A 12679-nucleotide genomic window follows, 5' to 3' on the forward strand; every position below is an offset into this window, starting at 1 on the left:
GAGCGCCTCATTCAGTGTGAGATCACACGCAGTGCTGAAGGGATGCTGTGTTCCAATACAGACCTCAATTAACTTTCAAAAGACAAATCACTTTGTTAAACAAATCAAGACCCAGTAAATTTGTCAAAGGCCCAGACTGAATTGGTGGCCACATGCTGGTGGGCGTGTTAACTGGTGGTGAGCTGTGCCCATATGACAGTTGGCTGGTGTCAAGATTATAGTTTCAAAAGCTTTAGTTATTAATTTTTCCAGCAGACACTGATTCTTTAACTGTTGTCGTTAGTCTTGTGTGGTTTTTGTAGCATCACATTTTTCTTGTGAGAAATGACGGATGTTCTTATATGTCATGTGATTGGCTGTTGGCTGCACATATATTTAGTGTTGTGAAACCACTTAGCCTGATCTTAACCACGTTGATTTGTTTGGTTTTGTCAACCCAAAACTTGCAACACAGAATTTCTTCAACTCGAATTGTGCAACAGGCCAGAGGAAATCAAACACAAAGGAGAACCAATGAAATATTAATAACTGATTATATTGAAAGCAATTTTTGCTTTATTCATGTGATATTTTTCTTTGCTATTTAAATGCATAGTGGAATTAAATCAAGATTGGGCGATAACTTTATTTTTTTTATAATATAACATATTATACTATACAATATAGTTGTTCATATTTTGATTTTTTTAAATGAACATATAGAGACAAATATTGTATGTTATATATTATTAATATATTTTATATTTTGGGCAGCACGGTGGCTCAGTGGTTAGCACTGTCACCTCACAGCAAGAAAATCCCTGGTCCGAGTCCCATCTGTGTCAGTTGGCGTTTCCATGTGGAGTTTGCATCTTCTCTCTGTGTTCGCGGGGGTTTCCTCTGGGTGCTCTGGTTTCCTCCACAGTCCAAAGACATGTGGTATAGGTGAATTGGATGAACTAAATTAGCCGTAGTGTATGAGTGCATGTGTGAATGTGAGAGTGTATGTTTTGTATGGGAATACAAAATATTCGTTTAAAATAAATGAATTGTTCAAGAACGACCCATCACTAATACATATTAGGCTACATAATAATCACATCTCTTTTATATGCCCTGGTTTAAATTATATTTTGAATTGCAATGTTTTTTTTTTTAGAGGTTGGCTTTATTTCTCTGAACTGTGATTTAGACTGACCCTCCATCTTTATTGTCAGTCAACACTGGCCTAAATGCTCTGGAGGAACAGATATAGGAAAAGTGTCACCGATGATAAAGGAATAGAATCACAAATCAAACAAAACCGAAGGTGATCGAATGAAACGAGCAGGAAAAAGCTGTCCTAATCCTTCATTCTGGCTACGCTAACGGTTTACTTCTTCAGAGCAGGGCTGTCTGTGCTGTGAGCTCAATATAAAAATAATAAAAACCATCGCCGTCAGCTGTATATTTAAATAACCTGTTTTAAAAAGGGAACCAACAGGCGCAGTCGGCAGCCATGATCCTCTAGCCCCGGCTCTTCAGAAGAAACCTGCTCTCCTCGGCTGAGAGACGCAGGTGCTCGCAGTGTCTCTGGCATGTGTATCCTGCTCTAACAGGAAGCCCTGGGCACCACTTCCCTCTCCGCCAGCTCAAACCACTCTGCCAAGGCTGCGACAGACATCAGCTGCCAGAGAGTCATTAGCGGTGAAAGCCATTCTCTCTCATTATCTAGATTTCAGGAAGAGGGAACGCCGCCTTGGCTGAAGACTGGGTGAGGTGTGTGTGGATCCGTCTTTCTCTGTAATGTCTCCGAAATGAGAAAGATTAGGAAGACCCAGAGAAGGAGAGATGGAACCAGTGCCAGGTTTCATTGGCTTGCAACCCATTCTTTATGTGGGTACTGGAATGGCGAACCAGAACATCAGTCTGTGCGTAGATTGAAGTGAGGGGGTGAAAGGGAGAATAAAAAAGAAGTTTTGAGAGAAGCTCCTTCAGCTCCTTTATTGAGTGGCCTAATGTATGGTGGGTGGAAGCTTCATTGATTGAGTTCTCAGCAGCTGGATTATATAAAGGCCATATGGGAGTGAAGGGATAACAGACTAATTCTCGTCTTTTCTCACACTCTTTTTATTTTCACTTGGCCTAGTGTTTTGTGTGTTGTACTCTGATTTTATTATCATGTCTAGATCTGGATGGAAGAAAGGAATGAATCGGTGCAGTTAGGGCTGGGAGATATTGCAAAAAAAGATCACGATATCATGTTTCATATCATTTGTTGTTGATCATTTTTTTAATTTTATTTAACAATCCATTTAGGAATATTAGGATTTTTTTTATTTAACCACTAAATATTTACAATTTAAAAAGGCATCTTTGGATATCATTTCTGCTGGACATACTGTTGTCCTAAAAAAAATCTTACACATACCTTAGGAACGGTATTACAGAAAATGTTGGTGGTTTTAAAACCTTGAATTTGCCATACCACGTTGTATCTTGAAAATGGTTATCATCCCATGCCTAATCCCTAGTGTATGTGTGTTTGGGTTCTTGTTTTAGTACTTTACGTGAACACAAATGTGTGTAATTTCATGGCCATGACCTAGATATTACAATGTTAAGGTGGTTTATGAGGACATGTCTTCATAATTCAAAACTGTTTAAATCTTACTTAACAAGGTCTTTTGATATTTAAAACAGATTTCCTATGAGGATTGTGCTAAGGTGTAGGGTAAAGCCATATATTAAGTGTTTTTTACTTAATAAAATACATTACGCCTATGAAGAGTCCTCATAAACCACCAAAACCAATGTGTGTGTGTGTGTGTTTGTGATCCTCCCACTCTTGGCTGGTCCATAGGGATGATGTGTGAAGGATCAGGGCTGCACCACTGCACACGTTAAACACCGAAACCCTGAGCTTTCAGGAGCTTTATGACACTATTAAAGAAAACATTGAGACCTCATCATGTTGTAGAAGCACAATGCCTGTATGAAATGCAAAATACACTTAACAGCCAGGGTACACCTTGTTGCGTTGGATGACCTTTTGCATCAATTCTATGTCGTATAAATTCAACAAGGTTCTAGAAACATACTGACATGAGAGCATCACAGTATTGCTGTAAATTTGATGGATGCACATGCATGATGCAAGTCTCCTCTGCCACCGCTTCCCAAAGGTACTCTATTCGATTGAGATCTGGTCACTGTGGAGGCTGTTTGAGGTGGTGAACTCATTTTCATGTTCAAGATACCAGTCTGAGGTGATTTGACGCTTTGGTGTTTTAATGAATCTCAATTGGTTCTAAGGGGTCCAGAGTGTGCCAAGAAAATCTCCCCCACACCACAAGCAGCCAGAACTTTTGATACAGACAGAATGGATCCATGCTTTCATTCAGATGACCCTACCAGCTGAATGCCACAGCACAAATGGAGACTCATCAGAGCAATGAACAATTTACAATCTTCAGATGTCCAATTTTTCTGAGCTACTATGTACTGTAGCCGCAGTTTGCTGATCTTAGCTGACAATAATGGCACTGGTGTGGTCTTCTTGAGCTGTTGGAGTAGATTTTTGATTATTTGCATGCAACAAACGTGTACAAATCATTTGGGCCTCATCTGACTATAACATCAATAGGCACTTTAGAGGTATAGTTCACACAAGAATGAATATTTTGTCATCATTTACTTGTTCCAAAACAGTTTAAATTTTGAAGAATGTTGGAAACCATTGACTTTCATTATATATTTTTTCCTACTAGATGTCAATGGTTACAGGTTTCCAACATTCTTTAATATATCTACTTTTGTGTTCAACAGATTGAACACTGGTTTGGAACTACTTGAGGGTGAGTAAATGATGACAATTTTCATTTTTGGGTGAACTATCACTTTTTTATTGTGAAAATGAACATGCATGATATTGATATCATGGACACGTCAAAATACAGTGTATAGAATTATTTATATTTTATTCTTTTAGAGTGTGTTTATGAAGATTCACATTTAATTTGTGGTGGTGATCATAATAGCTCCAAATGCTTGGTGATTAACTGATTAGCTTAACAGTTAACATTTTCACATGTTAATCTGGCCTACGATAGGGCTGCACGATATTGGAAAAAAACTGCCATTGCGATATTTAGTTTTTCTGTGATATTGAGTATATTTTCACTCTGTTTGGAAATAATTAGTCATTTTAGATTGATTGGGATGATTTCATAGTTTAGTGCACCTGCACAGAATATAATAAACCAAATGACTAGCTTCGATAAATACAGTGACGCAAAGATACAAATAAAATGCACAGAATTTTATGGTGAGTCTACATTATATGAATACCTTTCTTGAAGTTACAATCATTTTTTTTTCAGAATGTATTAAATTGGCTTGAAATGCTCACAGGCTTTAAAAACAAATGCAAATGATAAATATGTTAATTAACTTTAGTTACATTTTTGCAGTGAATCCACAAGTCACGTGTGTTTTCAACTGTGGATAATCCCAACACGACATTGCATTGCGATGTGACAATTGCAGATGGGCTTATTTTGATATCGATGTTGAAACAATATATTGTGCAGCCCTAGCCTATGATATGCTGAAATATTTATTGACAATTCTGTAGGACAAATTTACAGTACAATTGTATGTTAACACTGTAGAATAAGGCCCAGATGCAAAGATTTTATTAGTTGATGTAAATTTCTTAAAGTTCATACCGAGTAACAGGGCTTAGTTTGTGCCGGAACACGCCGGATCTGGCACCTCCTTTTACCGATCCCCCTCTTCAACTGCACTCCTCCCCCATCCGCTGTTCACTTTCACTTTCTACCGTGACTCCCAAACCCTCTTCACTTTCGTCTGCGACACCTCTCCGCCATCCAACGCCCCGCCATCCCTCCGCCACCCCGCTCTTCACTGTCGTTCGCGACAACAACACACCTCCCCGAGTAACATATTCAGATCATAGTCATAATCTGATTACAAGTCATAATATTTCTTATAGTCGAGTAAATAACTAATAAAATCCATCTGTATTTTTTACTAATATTAACACAGTAACCAGCGTTGGGTAATAACGCGTTACTAATAACGGCATTACTTTTGACTGTAACTAATACTGTAACCCATTACTTTTTAAATGTAGTAACTCTGTTATCGATACAATATGATGCGTTTGTCCTTTACTTGGTAAATTAATTAATTTTGGTTGCAGTCTAGCCCACATCTTCCTGTTTACAGCGGCGATGCATTGTGGGATTGGTGGATGTCAACCAACCAACGTAAAAAGACATGTCGTGTATGAGGTGCCAGACTGAACAAAAATCAAGTGAAAGCAGAGACTGAATGTGTGCGAGGTACACCAAGGCTGTTTCTCAATATGCGTTCTTCAGCGATCTTGCGTCCTTGGCGTTCTCATGTAACGTCATCATCAACTGCCAAGGTTCAGTTCAAAGCCGCAAAGAACAGAGGACCCGTGAAAATTACCAGATGTGTTCTAGGTATCGAGGACGCACCAATGAGGCCTTGAGCAAAGAGCTTAGAATGACCAAGAGGCGACACTCAATAGAACGTTCCATTGCATCAGCAGCGCCCAGCAACAGCCATGCACATTAATTAAAACTGTGAAGTGCATCAACAGTGTATTCTGCATGCAGCACTTAAGTGATGTTATAAGGGCATTGATGTGAGCATTAAAATGTTCTTTGGAAAAGTAACTCAATCACATTTAACTGTCATGCATTTCATTTTGGAGTGTGTAATCGATAAAGTAATTGAGTTACTTTTTGAACGAACTAGTAACTGTAACTAATTACTATTTTTCAGTAACTAGCACAACACTGTAAGTAACTAATAAATTAGTTTTTTTTCTGACTGTTGTTTTTAATGCACTTACATTGACTAATGAGACTTTATTGTAGAGCAAGTACTTTCTAATACATTTGCAATTTGGTCGAAACATTTGTTTACTCTAAACATGTATCAAAGCAATACACTAAGATTTTCTTTGTTAAAGTAACTTTCTTACAACTCAATATCATGATAATACCATATTCCATGATAAGCAATTAATCGCAACAAGAAAATTTAATATTAGAATAAACCTACAGTCACGAGACACATGTACAGTTGAAGACAGAATTATTAGTCCCCCTGAATTATTAGCCCCCTTGTTTAATTCCCCCCCCCATTTCTGTTTAACGGAGAGCAGGTTTTTTCAACACGTTTCTAAACATAATAGTTTTAATAACTCATTTCTAATAACTGATTTCTTTTATCTTTGCCATGATGACAGTGAATAATATTTAACTACATATTTTTCAAGACACTTCTATACAGCTTAAAGTGACATTTAAAGCCTTAACTAGGTTAATTAGGTTAACTAGGCAGGTTAGGGTAATTATGCAAGTTATTGTATAATAATGGTTTGTTCTGTAGACTATCGAAAATATATATAGCTTATATTGGCTAATAATTTTTACCTTAAAATGGTTTTAAAAAAATTAAATCTGCTTTTATTCTAGCCAAAATAATACAAATAAGACTTTTTCATCAGAAGAAAAAATATTATCAGACATACTTGCTTTAAACATAATTTGGGAAATATTTAAAAAAGAAAAAAATTTGTGACTTCAACTGTACCTCAGACCTATGCTGCATATTGATAGGCAGTGTTGGTCATTTGCAAGTTCTATAAGAGTACATCATCTTGCGTTACCACAACCTGCATGACTGAGGAAAGAGTACAGACTGTGTGCAGCTCACTGACCTCTTTTACACCACACCATTATCTCCACCAAAATCTACAGTGTGCACAACACAGCTACTGATGCTTATTACAGTAACAACCTGTTGCCTTGCCTAATGGCACAGTGGTGACAGTTTAAAGATTAAAATTACACCCTTTAAGCAGTACAGTTACGCCACCTCAACATCTTAAATGTGACTCCTCTTAAGGATATGAAAGTGACAAGCTTAAAAACGTCACAATATTTCGAGCTCCTCCATGCCTGCCATCCTCTCATTTGCCAGTTTGTTTTCAGGAATGGCTCCACTCCAGTTCGCTGGCAGACACTTCATCAGTCGAGAGTGTGTGTTGTATTACTGAGAGTGTAAATGAACAGCGCGAGTGTGTGCTGCTGTATAAGATGCATGTGTTGTCGGTGGTGTTGTGAACAGCAGGAGAGTGTGTGTCTGCTGTGTGGTTCAGATGTGTTAATCTTAGTGAAGCCTCACTCTTAACAGTTCCATCAGTACTGAGAGCAGGATCAGTTCAGCTAATGTCACAGCTAACATCCTTTCTGTGTGGGTTCTTTTTGTTTTTGACTTTGCCACACTTTTGTGAAATCTGAAAGTTTGGTAAGAACTGTGCTTTACTGTTAAAAACAGTTCACAAAGGTAAATAGGGCTGCACAATATATCATTTGAGCATTGATATCACAATGTGTGCGTCTGCAATAATCACATCGCAAGATATGCAATGTTGAGTTAGGATATAGAGAAACCACAGTTCAAAGCACATGAGATTTGTGGAGTCACTGCAGATTTGAACCAAAATAGAGTGGAAGTTCATCATCTGCATGTGTTTTTAAGGCCTGTGACTATGAGAGCAAGCATTTAAGGAATAAAAGAAGTTTCATAAAGATTAATTTGACTGAATTATTTGTATGATGAAGACTATGCAGTGTTATTTTACAGTTGATTATTTAATTTCAGTTACTCTCTCCAGAAAACCATTAAACACAGTTTATTTTACTTAGTTTATTTAATATTTGCTCCACTGTGTATATTTTTGACTGTAGCTTGTTTATTATATGTACATACAGTAATAAGTTACCTAAAATGTATTTATATTTATATTTCATGCCCCTACAAAATCATGCGCTCCTGCGCTGTGACTATTGTGGATGCGCACATTGTGATATCGATGCTGAAGCGATATGTTGTGCAACCCTGCTGTATATATTAAACACAAAGGACCAAATGACACGAGACAACCAATCAGAAACAAGACACAAGATTAAAGCAGCCAATGAAGACATGACACAAGAACAGACAAGCACATGGTGGGAAACAACACCGAAACAGGAAGTCTAAACTACACACATTACAGATACAATAACTGATGCTGATCTGGATGAAAATAAGACAAATTTAGTATGACTAACACAGAGTAGAATGATGTGTAAACACACACACACACACACACACACACACGCATATTATTGCTGTTTTTTAATCACAAAATGAAGTGTTTTTGTTTTAGACTTGTGGAATTTACTGTATTTTTGTGGGTCGTTATTTTAGTATGTTATTAGATTAGTTTTTTATAAGTTTACTTTGCACTTCAGATTTATGTCTTCCTGTAGCTCTTAAAAATGACTTAAATATGTTTAAATTCAATTTCAGCACGTTCATTACTATATAAATAAACAATATTATGCATAAATATCCAATTAGTTTCAATTTGGGCTAGAATTATTCTCTGCCAGTTGTAATTACTGTAATTTAAGAAACAACAAGCCATTGATGAAGTCATTTAGCAAGAAAAACACAGACATTTCTGATCATGTCACTCTACCAAACTAGAAGCACTTGTACTTTGAATTGAAAGACAAGTGTTTCAGTTTAAACAGCAGGATCTCGTCCATCTGTTTAATGATCTGTTGTAAGAGCTAAGCTAACTGCTATTGTCAGGGTTGTATTTTGGTGGGCTGTTGTTAGACTTTTAATGTTTAGCTTGAAGAAAGAACTCCTACTGTTGTGTGTCTCAGTGTGTGAACATTTGATTATGAGTGAGAATTCACAGCACGTCTTATGTATCCTAAATTGATAATTTATGAGTGTCTCCTCAGTAAAGGAATCAATTTTCCAGACAGTTAAACCCAGTTGTTTAGTCATGGTTGGAAAGGCTGCATACAAATATTAGGTTAGCATATTAACATAATTAGGATCAGAAGTGTTTTGTTATTGCCCTGAGCTTTTCTTTAGGTTTAATTAAGTTTCCGTTTCCTTAGTCATGCTTTTTAAACTGTTCATGAATATGTAGTTGATGTAGCTAAATGAATATACTTTTACAAGCAATTAACAGGTTAAGGTGGAATTGATCTAAATGTTTAAAAATGTTATTTTAAAGAGATGAATGCATGCATTATAATATCCATCCATCCATCCATCCATCCATCCATCCATCCATCCATCCATCCATCCATCCATCCATCCATCCATCCATCCATCCATCCATCCATCCATCCATCCATCCATCCATCCATCCATCCATCCATCCATCCATCCATCCATCCATCCATCCATCCATCCATCCATCCATCCATCCATCCATCCATCCATCCATCCATCCATCCATCCATCCATCCATCCATCCATCCATCCATCCATCCATCCATCCAAATTGTCATAATTTACTTGCTTGTATGTTGCTCCAAATCCTTAGAGATTTATTAAATTGTGAAAAAAAAGATATTTAGAGAAATGTCTGAATTTTATTTTAAGAAATCACATTTGTAGTATGTGAGTCTAAATAATATTTTTTTTTATGCCAAAAATCATTAGAATATATGATCATTTTTGTGAAGACATTTTATAAATTTCCTACCTTAAATATATCAAAACCATTTTTTGATTAGTAATATTTATTTGCAGTAACTTTAGTATAGTAACTTTATTTGGACAGTTTTAAAATCTGTCAAATCTGGAATGCAAATATTGTCAGAATCAGAAAGAGCTTTATTGCCAGTTATGTTCACACATAGGATTTTGTTTTTGTGACAGCTTCTACAGTGCAACATAATTACAGAGACAGGACAAAAAAACACATAATAAATGTATTTTAAAAATAGAAGTGGTGAATGCAAATATACAAACTGACAAGTGTATGTACAGGTATATTTCTATATACAACATTATATGTGCAGCTGTTATATGCAAATTACATGTAAAGTATGTTGTTAAGTGTATAGGTGTATAAAAAGTGTATAGCAAGTAGTGATGTCGTGATGTTGTGTCCTAACAAAACATACATCAGTGAAAAAAAAAAATGTATCAAAACTTATTTTGTTGTCGGCACGATAGCCTAGTGGTTAACGCGTCGACATATGGTGCAGTAGCACGTCAGGGCGTTCTGAGTTCAAATCCCGGCTCGAGGACATTTGCCTACCCCCCCCCCCCCCCCTCTCTCTCTCTCTCTCTCTCTCTCTCTCTCATCTCTCTCCTCTCCTCTCTCTCTCTCTCTCTCTCTCTCTCTCTCTCTCTCTCTCTCTCTCTCCAACTTCGCTTCCTGTCTAAATACTGTCCTATCTAATAAAGGCAAAAAGGCCAAAAATAAATCTTAAAAAAAAAAATTATAATAATAAAAAAAAAACTTATTTTGTTAACCTATTTACCATTCAGATGATGTATAAATCTAAATTTAAAAAAATCAGCACCTGTTTGTGATCCACACTGTGAAACAAAACAGTCGATCAGTGATTCACAAATGTTTTTTGTTTATTTACCATTGTGCACTGCATTATGGGTGTTTTATCTCTGCTCTGTCCACTTTTGATGTGGAAAATTCAACTCTGCGGTGTTAACAGAGTGACTTTTTTTTACCTTTAGTAGTTTGAGATATATAATGTATAAGAAATAATATAGAGATTAATAAGCCTGTAAAATAATAGAAAATAACAAAAAAAGTGGCAGCTTATTACCAAGTTTTTGTACCGTAATTTACAACACAAACCTAGATGATAGTTTCACTTCAAACTATTAAAAATGTCAATAAAATGTTTACAATTCTAAAAACTTCAAAAGCTTTTGGAGGAAAGAATTCAAAACCATAAATAAGTGGAAAAAATTAATCACACAACACGGAAATCTGTCAATTAACAAATATTTTTAGACAGTGCAGAATCACATTTGATAAAATCTTATTTTTTTTATTCCCAATGAAGAAAAAAAGTCTTGCAATTAAAATTGTGAGAGCATTTTCTCCAAGTAGTGTTAGACTGCTTTCAGTCTAGCACTTTTTGTCTGCTCCTGAGTTTGTTTGACGTCAGAGAACCGTACATTCAGCTAGTGTGAACGATGTCTAAAAAACTCTGATGCGCAGCTGTGAACTGTACCAGAGTCCGCCTGAAAGAGGTGGTTTGGGGTACGGTTCACGTGAACTCTGGTTCGGTTCACTTCTGGTATGATTGCAATCGTACCAAATAAAAAGAAGTGAACGTCAACTGTACAACAAACTATCATTTTCATAACGTTCATTCGTGTGTGTGTCTGTGTATCACGTATTGTACCTTGGTGACAATCGGGACTGAGCCAGGGAAGTCACAGTGATCATGTCTGATTGTCTCATCCAAAAACAGCTTCTGCAGACATCATGTAAAAGCAGAACGACCGTGATATGCGGACGTCTTTCCATTTTGGCACTTTGCGTGTCCATCACCTAGCAACAGCCGTACACACAAAGCAGCTCGATGACACAAGCGTACTGGGGTTCAAAAGGAAAAAAGACAGTGCCTTTGTCAGAAACTGCCTACTACTCAGTAGGTACTGCATTTGAATTTAAATGTACTCTGTCATTAGAAAAGTACGCACTATACAGTATGAATATGAGTGGTATGAATGGAATTCGGACGTACTACATCCGCCATTTTGTCATGGTCACGTGACCTACTCCTGAATTCTCTCATGGGATAGCGCAGCATGCATGGGATGCGCACCTCAGAATCTCGCAAAAAGTAGTAGGTCATCTTGGCACTTCTCGAATACTGATTTTCGAATTCTATGAATTTAGACATACTACTTGGCTCGCACACTGATTTTAGTGTACTATATAATATGGAAATATTTCGGACGCAGCCAGTGTGAACACAAACCAACCGAGAAGGTGGCAAGGGGGGGAGGGGGGACAATCGAACTTGGGGTCAGTCCAGGCAATTGAACCAAGTGTGAAAGCACCCTTAGATGTTACTGATCACTTCATACAAGTTCTCTCTACTGATTCTTGAACAGCCTTCAAAAGCTCTCAGATGGAAATGAGTTATGGATTTAATGTCTAAGAATGGCACATCTGAAAATATCTGTTCTGACTGCAGATTTGCATGCGGTTTTCGTCAAACTTGGTGTAAATAAAAACCAGTGAGCTGAGCTGACTGAAATATTAGGTGTTCACGATGGCATTATCTGCAACAATAAGGATTGTGTTTCATTCTGAGTTTATTCTTGTCTCTACATCTATTCTGAATGGCAGTTTCAACAGAGCACGTCTTCCCTTATAAACTCAGTTGAGTTCACCTCCTTTAGGGTTGTATGGGGGAAAACGAGCTGTTTTAGGTGTTTATTCAATTTAGCAGCTCAAACACCTTGTTGCATTCAAGAACACGTAATGATGTTGCACAGTGAGAAATATCTTTTGCATGCTGTTCCGTTTCTCGTAAACAAGCGCACAAACTCCATTCCCTTCCTCCTAATCTGCATCTCCCTGACAGCTGGGCTGAATTTAATATCAAGACGAACGTTTCCAGTCATCTTTGGGATTGCTTGTGTGTGTCTCTCTCGTGCCCGTGAATTAAAATCGTGAAAGGTTCTTCTGTGGCTTCTCTGCCCAGACGCGGCTTGCTATAACTGGAGGCTCTTTTTAAAGGTTCACAGTTGTCCAGAAGGCAGAAATGCTGGGATGTCGAGTACATGTGTGTTTGTGTGGGCGTTC

At 37.2% G+C, this 12679-nt stretch overlaps 1 protein-coding gene across 2 annotated transcripts in view; it reads left to right on the plus strand.

Moving 5' to 3' along the window:
- Positions 1-12679, plus strand: part of prkcbb (protein kinase C, beta b) — a 259088-nt gene that overhangs the window by 41702 nt on the left and 204707 nt on the right. The window lies entirely within an intron of this gene.

This window comes from Danio aesculapii, chromosome 3 (genome assembly GCF_903798145.1).
Source record: "Danio aesculapii chromosome 3, fDanAes4.1, whole genome shotgun sequence".
Lineage (NCBI taxonomy): Eukaryota > Metazoa > Chordata > Actinopteri > Cypriniformes > Danionidae > Danio > Danio aesculapii.